Source organism: Pelophylax lessonae, assembly GCF_965119305.1.
Source record: "Pelophylax lessonae genome assembly, chromosome: 2".
Lineage (NCBI taxonomy): Eukaryota > Metazoa > Chordata > Amphibia > Anura > Ranidae > Pelophylax > Pelophylax lessonae.
The window spans coordinates 81,886,086-81,899,039 of NC_138769.1; positions in this window are offsets into that span (position 1 = coordinate 81,886,086).

Below are 12,954 nucleotides of genomic sequence, written 5' to 3' on the forward strand. Positions count from 1 at the left end.
TGCCCCCCAGTATATAACATAGCCCCGCCAAATCTCTAGCACTGTAATACAGGGGCTGTGGAAGAGAGTGGAAGCAGTTCTGTTACTCCTGCTGCAAAAGTGTCATTTAGCAATTATTAGTGTGAGGAAAGGGATATCTAGTGTAGTTAGGGTACTATATACCACTATAGTTAAATTCAATAATCTAGTTTCTGTAGGGAAAGTGTTAAGTGTCAGGGTGACCGTAGTGTAGTGTAGGGTGAACTGACTCTGACTGCTATGCCAGGGTGACAGAACTCATCCATGTCAGGGTGACCGCCATAAGAAAAAGATTGTTTGTCTTAGAATTTTTAGTAGAGCAGGGATGGGGCTCCGCTCCTGTCACACCTAGGCATTTGTGTTCGGGGTCTATTAGCTGGAGAGTGGGGTCCTGAAGGAAGGGAGTGCCTGCCCCTCCTCTGAAAAAGGATGTGGCCTCAGGTGGTTGACCTGAGGGCCTGAGAGTCAGAGAGGAGCTGAACCCAGAGGTCCTGCAGAGCTGACTGGAAGGGAGACACTGGAAAGGATCTGATTCTGCATATTGTGAGTACAGATCTGTGTCAGGGGGCCTGTCCTGAGAAGGCCATCCCTTCAACTAGAAGAGTCAGTGAATGAGTATTAGTCAAAGGGATGCTAGAGAGTGTCCTGAAGATATTGTTTTTGCATCAAGTCTGATGCTAGAGAGAGCAAGAGCAAATAATTCTTCCATACAAGTGGCAGTATGGTTAAAGCAGTGTGACTGCTTCCATAAGTAACCTGGTAAGGCCAAGTGAGAGTTGTCCTTAACAACTGTAAATAGTATAATTTGGAGTATCCCACTATTCCCTTATCCCATCCAAGTTCCACAATAAATACCGAAAAAAAAAAAAAAAAAACCCTGGGTGCTTTTTGAGTAACAAGCAACTGGGAGTAAGGATGGATGGGTGTGAACTGTGCCTAGGTGACTGTCTGCAGGTAATCAGAGGAGGCCCAAGAAGTCATCACACAGCATGCCCTACGGGGACAGTGCCACGTGAGACACACACTTTTTTTCTCAGAAATTCAGTAAAGAGATTTGATTCAATTTGGTCACCTTGATTAGTGCATATGGGCCCAGTATTGAGCTAGATTTCAGGCTCTTTTAGGTATAGCTTTATTGTTTAGCTTATTAAAAGTGGGACCTATAAGCAATGTGGGATTTTTGCTGGCCATTATTATGCCTATTACTCATTTATCATTTTGATTGCATTTAGGTATACTCTGTGTGTTTTCTTTTTTTTGTGCTATATATTTTTGTTTATTTTGTTTACTTGTCTACGGGCCGGTTCACACTGGTGTGATGCTGGAACCCTGCAAATCCACTGTTCCTGCATCGCACCAAACTCACAGGCAGTTAACACTGCCATATGCAAACTGCTGGGAGTGTCAATACAAAGGTAACGACACCCCCAGATTAGTTTGCATATCGCAGTGCAAACTGTCAATTTTTTATAGGAATCGGATCGCATGGATGTGAAAACCCATGCAATCCGATTCTGGTGAGGACCAAAAAAGGGTCCTGCCCAACTTTGGTCCGAATGCAATGCAAATTCAGCCATAAAATCTGTATGGCTGAATTTGCATCACAAAGACATTGCATGTGATTTGCATAGCAGTGTGGTGCGAATCACACGTGAGGTCTTCCGTCGCACCAGTGTGAATCGGCCCTATATAACATTTTTTCAAGTGAAATAAAATCTGATTGAAAAAACATTTTCAAAAATGTAATACTAACAGAAAAATAGCCAGAGAACATTCAGCCAGAGGCGTCACAAGGCGGGTGCGGGGGGAGGGCCGCACCAGGGTGTCCACAAGGGGGAGGGTGACACCACTCTGCCTCTCATCTATGCGGGCCGGCATCGCATCGCCGCATAGTACTGAGTGTCCGTCTCGTTTGCTGCCTAGGCTCTGCTATGCATTGTAAAACCCCCACAGCGCTGAGGTAACACACAGGTTAACTTTCTCTGAGCTTTCTCAGATCCTCCCCCTGCCTTCTCCGTCCTTTCCAATGGATTTAGTATGCAAGGAGGTCAGGTGGTGTTTGCCTCTCTCTGATTGGGTGGGTGTCGGAGAGGGGGCGTGGGCAGCCTAGTAGAGGTGAAGATGAATATGGCAGAGATCTCTTCAGCTGAACTCTGCAGCATGTGTGAGGCTGGAGTTCATGAAAGCAGAGGTACACTTCTACTGTGAAATTTGGGCTCTCTGCAGCTCCATCTCTGGGGAAATGACAATAGCAGGGCTTTTTCTGTATTGTTTTTTTTGTGAGGGTGGGGGGCGAGCAGCAGCCATTCTCAGGGACACACACACTTGTGTGTACTGAACAAACCACACTGACCTCCCTCCCCTCCCCCATACACAGAACATTGTACAGATTCATGGCTAGGTGAGAAGCCTTTTCTGTCAGCTGTGTCCTTAGCCTTTGACCATCTCTATCATGTCCACAATCTCTGAACCCATCGCCTGTATCATGTCACTCTCAGGCAGCAGTAAATTTCATCCTTAGACAGTGTCAGTGTGAACTATTCCTCCTCCTCAGTGTGCAAGGACCACTCCCCATACAGATTCAGGCCTTCAAGGACCCCCTGCGTTTTGAGTACAGTACAGATGTCCTCCTAGTGGGTGTCCCCTGTGTCATCTTTCATGCACTGGGGAGAGAAATATAAAAAATCACATCCAGACCGTCTCTTTCTGCATTATTCCCAGCTCCTCTTTTGGGTATGTTTCTTTGTCTGGATGCGATTTTTTTATATTTCTCTCCCCAGTGCATGAAAGATGACACAGGGGAGACCCACTAGAAGGACATCTGTACTGTACTCAAAACGCAGGGGGTCCTTGCAGGTCCGAATCTGTCTGGGGAGTGGCCCTTGCACACAGAGGAGGAGGAATAGCAAATTCACACTGACACTAAGGCCCCTTTCACACTGTCCGTCCATCCGTTTATCTCAGCAGGGGATCGATCCACCGATCCCCTGCTGAGCAGGAAGATGACAGCTGTATCTCTGCGCTGTGTGCAGAGACACAGCTCTCAGGTCCCCATGCATCTCTATGGGGGAATCGCATGGGAACAGACCATCCGTCCGTTCTCATCCAATCCGCTGAACGGATGGAAAATAGGGTTTCCATCTGTCCAGATTTGACTAATCGGATCAGATGTCAGCGGACATGTCTCCGCCTACATCCGATGCCCCATAGAGATGAATGGGGGGACCGTTCAGATCCGCCAAAAAAACGGACAGGTGGATCTGAACGGTCTGCCTGTGTGAAAGGGGCCTAAGGGTGAATAAACTGATTGCTGAGAGGGAGACAAGCACTGCATCTGATAAATAAAACATATTGAAGTTACGGACTATTTAACAGCACAAATCAAAAAGAAGCACCTTATATCTGTCTGGGCACCTTATATCTGTCTGGGCACCTTAAGTTTAATTGCACTATTTTCCACATTGGCACTTTTTTTTATGAGTAAATGTAATTGCACTTTTTTTGAATAATACAAATTTTATGTATGAATATTGCATATATGTTTTGAATAGAGTACTGTATATGAACTTGCACTAAGGAAATGCACTTTGGTCTTTTATATGTAAGGACCCTTTCACACAGGCGGACCACTCAGATCCGCCTGTCGTTTTTTTGGCGGATCTGAGCGGTCACCCCATGCATCTCTATGTCCGCTGACACCCAATCCGATCCATTAAATCTGGATGGATGGAAACCCTATTTTCCATCCGTCCAGGGGATCGGATGAGAACAGACAGACGGTCCGTTCCCATCCAATTTCCCTCATAGAGATGCATAGGGACTTGACAGCTATGTTTTATTATTTTCATATGATATTGTAAATTAAAGGTCATTTTAATTCTCCTAGTTATTAATGTCGCTATTGCCATTACATTTAGTGTTATATGGGAGCTATGATTTACAAGTTACATTAGTAAAATAAAAAAAATAAAAAAAACATTATTGAAAGGGGTTGGGGGTGACACCGTGAGTTACCGCACCGGGTGACACCAACCCTAGTGACGCCACTGCATTCAGCCATGGTAGTTAAAAAGCATTCACCCATACAGAAAATAGCCTAATGCTACAGGTTAGGAACATTCGATTAGCAGGGAAATATTATGAGGGAGACACAGTCTATGGAGATTCCTGTGTGAATGATCAACCAAGCAAATCTCCAGCTGCAGTGTGAAATGAAACATTTATCTGCAGTATTATTACCACTGCTATCTGATAGCTTCCAGTGCAGGGCTTCTGGTTGTTAGGTTGCCCCTATCCTGGCACACTGGGTTTCTCAGTTGGGGATTGTCAAATGGCAGGTGTTTGTAAACAAACTGTGGGGATCGGGTCTGGTATGAGTTTTAAAGCTAAACCCTATGCAAAAAAAAAACAAGAAAATAAATGGGATCTCCTCCTCAAAATCCATACCAGACCTTTTTATGAGCATAGAGCCTGACTGACCAGGACATGGGGGGTTAGCTTGCACCCTACTTCTTGATCCCTACCAGATCACATGCTATTTTACCATGAGGGGTACCTTACAAGGGGACCCCTGGCAAAAGCACCTTAAATAGTACTCTACTCAATATATGGACATGGCCATGTTTGGTCAGTGATGTCATAGAGCCCCTTGAGCTCAACATGGGGACAAGGTGCTTTACCGTGGGGTCCTCCTTGGCAAGGTATCCCTGTGTCAAGTGCATGTGGCCTTGAAGGTTTCAGGAGGAAGGGTATGGATTTTTGGGGGACCCCATGTTTTGTTTTTTTGTATTGTGTTAAAAAGACTCCAACGGTATGGTATGGAATTTAGTGTGGGCCCCATGCCATTTTTTTTCATGGGGTCCCCCCTAAAATCCATACCAGACATAAAGGACCATTTTTTTACATTACCCTGCTGCTTGTTTGCATTCACCTACCAGTAGGGAATACCCAGCTGACAGCTGAATGTGCCAGGTTGGCAAAATGATTGTTAGGACACCAGTGGATGTCGGCTTTCTAACAACCAGAAGCCCTGAGCTGGAAGCGATCACATATCGCAGTGGTAAACTGATAAATGTATATTTTACACTGCAGCTGGAGGTTCTCTTTTCCAAATAGACATGCATACAGCCGTTCATACAGAAATCTCTGTAGACTGTGTAAACTGTGCTGAGGTTTCCCTCATATTATAAGATTATATATTAAATTATACTATCATGTTAAGCTATTTTCTATATTGCGGAACGTTATTTAACTCTCATGGCCGAATATTCCTAGGGCTATTTTTCTCTTGATTGAATGTTATTTTCACCCAGTCAAAAGCAACAAATAGAAACTGACAATACACGAAGGCGCATGCGCGGCAGCTCCGGAGATGGTCATCTAACCCGAGAGCTCCGCACCACTCTGGCCACCTCAAGACTCTGACACCAGCATCAATGAGCAGCACAAACTAGCAGCCCGGATCCCCGAACACACAGGGAGTGAAATTTGCATGTTGGTGGGCACCCAGAGAGAGGTTACCCCGCCAATTAGGATTTGAAGGCCTCCCTCAGTCCTCCACCAAGATGGTCACCGCATCACAGCCACCAGGAGACACAGCGGCAGAGGAGGAGACCATAGCCAACATCCAAACTTTGGATTCAGGGCCCTGCATTTTCCCAACTACCCCTGTGAGTACTCATCCTCATCCCTACTCTTCCCAAACCTCTACGGAATCCTTATTAAGTAGGACAATGGAACATTTACAGGCGACCCCTCTGATAAATAGCTCTATGGATCAAACACTATTTCAGCAGGTCTGCCCCACTATTACTGGGGAGTTTCCTGACCTTTCACTCATTATGGCAACATTTTCAGAAATGCTAGCAAACGGCCTAGTACATAAAGCCACACAAATAACAAACACCATTAAGGCTAACCTGCAAAATTTAGGTGCCTGCATTGAGACAATCGAGCTGACGGTGGATCAAACTTTAGCGAAGGCAAACCAAAACACAGCTTGCATACAATCACTCCAAGACCAACTGGACATTGCACTCCCCAAGATTAAAGACTTAGAAAATAGGAGCAAAAGGCAAAATTTCCGCCTAAGGGGGCTCCCTGAATCAATATCGGATATACCAGATACAGTCAAAGCTTTCATTAAGGAACATATCCCGGATAATCTTGACCATCGACTGGAACTCAATGGTCTCTCAAGAGACATAGTAGTGAAACCTCACTTCTATTCTGTGAAAGAGAAAATTGTGAAAAGAGCCAGGGGAACCGATAATCTAACCAACCAGGTAAAGTACAGATTTTTACTGACTTGTCCCCAAACACTATCCAACGCCACAGAGTGTTTAAACCTCTACTGCTGGCTTTGGCAAACAAATCCCTAAAGTACTGGTGGTTGTTTCCTTTCCACCTGAAATTTTTCTATAAGAATAGGAACTTTGGCTTCACCAACTTTCAAGAAGGGGAAAGAATTCTCCTCCAGCTGGGCATCATCTCCCAAGAACCACTCTCCTCCTCCTCCTCAACAAGGCTAAATACATCCAAATGCCCGCCACCAATCAGTCCTCTAACCACCACCTGGAACAAACAGAAATCGAAAGTCCGGGAAGTTGTCAAAGGCCTCTGCACTAACTCGACCCCGGGTCCAGATAGATTTTTGCCTGTATGCTATAAAACCTTCGCCGATACTCTTTCTCCTCATCTGGTCGGGTTCTTTAATTCAATCCGACAGGGAAACACACTTGATATTGGAGCAAACCTAGCATTTATTTTGGTCTTACCAAAATGGGGTAAAGACCATAGCGACGTTAGTAATTATAGACCTATATCATTGATTAACAATGACCTTAAGATCCTCACGAAAAATCCTTGCTAATAGGTTAGCAGCTTTTATAGGCAACTATGTGCATAAAGACCAGGTGGGCTTCATGCAAGGCCTTTATTTGGACCATTTCTTTATTACTAAAGGAACTAGGCAAGGTTTTCCGCTCTCCCTACTGATTATTGCAATTGCTATAGAAGCTTTAGCTATCGCCATCCGCAGTCACATAGATATTCATGGGATTAAATGTGGTCAAAATACACACAAATGTGCGTTATTTGTGGATGATATCCTACTCTTTATCACCTCCCGTCTGATTACTTTGCCAAATGTCCTCAAGCTTCTAGGGGATTTCAGCTGTGCCTCTGGGTTGCGGGTCAATACGACAAAATGTGTGGCCCTCAACAAAAATTTACCCCAACAGCTTATTGACAGTCCTAATGTTCACTTCTCTTTTTCTTGGAAACATACATCTATCCTGTACTTGAGAATTCAACTAACTCCTACTATTGATAAACTATACAAAGCCAATTACGGCCCCCTGATACGTAAGCTCACCACAGATCTCACAAATTGGTCCAAACAGGAATTATCATGGATAGGCAGAATTCACGCAATCAAAATTACTCTCCTCCCTAGGATCCTTTATCAAGTTCGGTCACTACCCATTCCAATCAATAAGACCCACTTCCAAATTTCAGTCCACCATTATCACATTTATTTGGGGGAAGAAAGGGCACTGCCTTAACAAAACAACTCTTTGTTGATCTAAAAAACAAGGAGGACTTGGTCTTCCTGACCTTTGGCACTATTATCAAGCTGCACAATTGGCCCAGATTTCCCCAGTTTACTCTAAGGGACAAAAATCTGATTGGGTGAACATGGAAAGACAAGCAATTCCCCAATATACGATCGATTATCTAATATGGAGACACCCCAAGTACCAGCAAGCGATTCTCTCACCCACTCTTTTGCCCTTTGTGACTCCATACATAGGTCCAATAAAGTGACTTCACATTGGCACCCTCTTGCCCACATCTTCCACAATCCTGATTTCTCCCCAGGGGGAAAATATACGGGCCTTCAAATGGTGGACAGAAAATGGTCTATATAGAATTGGCCAATTCTTTAATTCCAATGGTCCTTTTACATATAGTCACTGTGCCATATCACTTGGCCAAGTTATATCCTAATTCTTCACCTTTATGTTTTAGGGGCTGTTCTCATGTTTGGACAATAGGCCATATATTCTGGCAATGTCCTAAAATCAGGGGGTTTTGGAACTACATCTTCATTGGCATACGAAAGGTTACAGGAAACAAGGTTCAACAGTCTCCAGAATTAGCACTTTTGAACCTGCATACCCCCCAAATCCCTAAAAATACCCAATCTCTGATTTACTTTATTTTACTAGGAGCCAAAATCATGATAGCCAGACAATGGAAGAAACCTTCAGTTTCCATAACCATAGCCAAACGTAATATCTCGTGGATTATGGCACAAGAAAAAATATTTAGTATCCTCTTAAATACCGAAGAAAAATTTGAAGACCCTTGAACTCTTTGGGTGACTTATATGAAAGTATCCATTTAAATCACACCCTCGTTGCTGTTAGTCCCCTCCATGTGAGTGGTAGGGATGATCGAACTTTTGAAAAGTTCGGTTCGGCCAGAACACCCAAACTTCCAGAAAGTTCGGGTCTGGATTCCAGAACCCCATTGAAATCAATGGGACCCGAACTTCGGTAATCAAAAAAACACAATTTTGAAGCCCTAAAACCCAATAAATGCCCCTAAAAAGTGCATAGGGTTCTGGGTCATGCCCCAGGGACTAATAATCACACAAAAAAAGTTCTTAAAAATTTTCGTTTTTGATAGAGAGCCAATTATTGAAAAAATTATTGAAAAAAAAAAGAGATTTCTTTGGATTTAGTGTCTGGGGGGTCTAAACTGTGTACCTGTGAAGTTTCAGCTCTGTAGCATGTCCAGAACCAGAAAAAAAAGATAATTTTTCTTGGAATTTTTATTAGCACAGGGATGGGGTTCCACTCCTTTAACACCTGGGCGTTTTTGTTTCAGGCGTTTATTGGGCATTTTTTGGGCGTCTTTGGAGGCAGGCATGACATCTGAACTTCTGTATAGGGGTATATATACACACACACATATATATATATATATATATATATACACATACACACATATAGGTGTAAAAGGAGCGGAACCCCATCCCTGCGCTAATGAAATTATTTGTAGGGATGGGGTTCTGCTGCTTTCACACCTATATGTGTATATATATATATATATATATATGTGTGTGTGTATAAACCCCTATACAGAAGTTCAGATGTCATGCCTGCCTCCAAAGACGCCCAAAAAATGCCCAATAAATGCCTGAAACAATACACATGGGCGATTTTGTTGCAGGCGTTTATTGGGCATTTTTTGGGCGTCTTTGGAGGCAGACATAACATCTGAACTTCTGTGTAGGGGTATATATACACACACACATATATGTATACATACACAAATATAGGTGTGAAAGGAGCGGAACCCCATCCCTGCGCTAATGAAATTATTTGCAGGGATGGGGTTCCGCTCCTTTTACACCTATATGTGTGTATGTGTGTATATATATATATATATATATATATATGTGTGTATATATACCCCTATACAAAAGTTCAGATGTCATGCCTGCCTCCAAAGACGCCCAAAAAATGCCCAATAAATGTCTGGGAGGGAGGAGGACGGTCGGCTGTGTTTACAACAGTGGGGAGAGATCAGGGGAGTCATGCGGCAATCGGAGCTGCCTGACACCCGCATCGACTTCCCTGCTGATGATCAGGGGCACGCATGCGCCCCCTATCGGCCTTTAGGGGAGCGACGTAGACCTATGCCGCTTTGCCTGTCCGTGCCACCCTGCCACAGTAAAAAGGCGGTGGGTGGTCCAGAACTGGTTAAGAAAAAGGTTTTATCTATGTCATATTTATGTTCCCTGTTACAAGTTATGACATTATATGTTGTTTTGCTTCCAGATGTATATTTGAACTTTCTTGGCATTAAGTTCTACATATTATACCTGTTTTCCTGAAAACTCAATAAAAATGATTGGAAAAGAAACTGACATTACACCAATATCACAAACATTATGGGTCTTATTCGTTACATTAGCATGAATAATGAGACATTCATAAAGCAATTCTTTTTTAAATAGACCCCTTTAGGTTAGAGGGAATAATACTAACTTTGGATATTTTAAATTTCTTGTTTAATTATATAAGATGTATTATACAAACCATTCCAATATTTTTATTGCAATCTTGTAATTCCGCTAACTTATTTGTCTATGAAAACTTCCAGTGCTGAATAGGACACCTTGCCCTTAAAATATATATGCTATTGATTTTACATTAAATTCATTCTTTGGATTGTGCAAAAAAAAAAAAAAAATAATAATTTCAGAAAAAAAGTGATTCAATATCCCTTTACCCTTTTGTCAGAGGAAATTGTGGTTAAGGAAAATATATTCAGAAAAATATACAGATTGAAGAAGTTTTCTCAGGCTGTCATTTCCATTAAATGTGCTATCTACAGGGACACCTGTCTTAAAATTTTGATGCAATTAATTACTACACCATTGCTGTCATTTCAAGAAAGACATTTTTTTTCTACTCTATTAACCTCAAGATTTCTCAAAAGATGCATAAAGGACATATTTAATTTTATCATTTTTAGGTCAAATGTGTCAATTAATTTCTTATTTGTTTTTACAGTGTCCCAAACACCATCCTCCTCAGTAAACCATTAACGTCCAAAAAAATAATTAACACAGTTAAGCGTCTGAATACTGTCTGCAATAGCTATTTCCATAAAATATATATTATTACATTTTTTGAGAAATCGTTAAACAATAATGGAATTAGCATGTTTCCTGTAAACAGTGACTCTAACAACTTAAGATGTACTTTTTCTGAAAGGGTTATTTTGAATGATTACCATCAGCATATCAAATGTAGGCACAAATTGCCAAAAATTGTCAACAAGACAGCCAGTGGATCAATCCTACCTATTTGTTACACAAAGCCACAAGTTTTTATTGTGCAGCTTTACAACCTTGGGTACAGTGTGAGTCAGCCACTGGCATCCTAACAACCAATGACATTATCAGCTGATAAGGAGGAAATCAGTCACCGGGCACAGGTTCCTTATTTCTGTTTGCTCCTCTGCAACCCCTCTTTGTCACTGGGGTCACATTAGCAGAGAGAAGAAGAAACACTCAGGGACCAAGTACAAGTTTGCAAAGGTGGAGGAATAAATCACCTCTAATTTTGGGTGGACCACATGAATATATGATGCTGCAATATGTAAAATTGTTTCAATTTTTACATTTTAGAATAGGGTGCCTCAAGTGCATCATTTTAAAATGTGCCATGAGTAATAAAAAAGTTAAGAAACACTGCCTTAAATTAATTAAATGTCAGTTTCCTGAAATAGTAGGGTTATTATACCTACATGTCTGAAGTATGGAACCCACCATGCACTGTGGTTCCAGCCACTAACCCTCATATAACTGCTGTTTCCTGTAAAGGCATAGGGGTTGATTTCCTAAAATTGGAGGGTGAAAAATCAGGTGCAGCTATGCATGGTAGCCAATTGGTTACTAATTTCAGCTTGTTCAATTAAGCTTGTAAAATAAAACCTGGAAGCTGATTGGTTTCTATACAGAGATGCACCAGATTTTGCACAGTCCAGTTTTAGGTAATCCCCCTATGGGGTCAGTGGATGAAACCATCGCAGGCAGCTGAGGACACAAGCATCCAACACTCACCAAAAGTGTTAAATTATGACAAATATGATAGAGATCATAACACTGGAATAGGTGGTAGAAGACACCAGGGTCACTTTACCGCTTCCAGCCTAAGCCTATTCTGGAGCTCCTCTCCTACATGTAAAAATCATCATTTTTTAGAAATGATAGAAAATCATAGAAAATTACTTAGAACCCCAAACATTTTATATGTTTTTTTTTTTTTTTTTTTTTAATCAAAGACCCTAGGGCAGTGATGGTGAACCTTGGCACCCCAGATGTTTTGGAACTACATTTCCCATGATGCTCATGCACTTTGCAGTGTAGGTGAGCATCATGGGAAATGTAGTTCCAAAACATCTGGGGTGCCAAGGTTCACCATCACTGCCCTAGGGACTAAAACGGTGGTCGTTACAACTTTTTATGTCACACGGTATTTGTGCAAGAATTTTTCAAACGCTTTTTTTTGGGGGAAAACATTAAAGTTAGCCCAATTTCTAACAAAATGTGAAAGATGATGTTATGCCAAGTAAATATATATCTAAGATGTCATGCTTTAAAATTGGGGACACTTGTGGAGTGGCACCAAACTTCAGTAGTTAAAAATCTCCATAGTTGATGCTTTAAAAGTTTTTACCAGTTTAGAGTTCAGCTACAATTATTGCTCTTCCTCTAACGTTTGCAGTGATACCTCACATTGTTGTTGCTGTTTACATATGCGAGTGCAACCTACATTTGAATTTGCTTGCGTGGGAGGAAGGGGAACTTCTGAAAAACAAACCCACACCATAATCCCCCCTCCACCAAATGATTTGGACCAGTGCACAACACAAGATCCATAAAGACATGGATGAGCAAGTTTGGAATGGAGGAACTTGACTGGCCTGCACAGAGTCCTGACCTCCACCCGACAGCACACCTTTGGAATGAATTCAAGCGGAACCTGCGAGCCAGGCCTTCTTGTCCAACAGTGCCTGACCTCATAAAATGCACTTCTGGGAGAATGGTCAAACTTTCCCATAGAAACAATCCTAAGCCTTGTGGACAGCCTTCCCAGAAGAGTTAACGCTGTTAAAGCTGCAAAGGGTGGGCCAACTCAATATTGAACCCTATGGACTAAGACTGAGATGCCATTAAAGTTCCTGTGCGTGTAAAGGCAGGCGTCCCAATACTTTTGGTAATATAGTGTCGTTTGTAAATCATACATGGATTCCTGAGCTGTGTGCGATTTTCATCATTATGTACTAAACATTATTGGCCTGCAACTTTTCATTAATAGTTAAAGTGGAACTTTAGTCAGAATTACTTCAGGC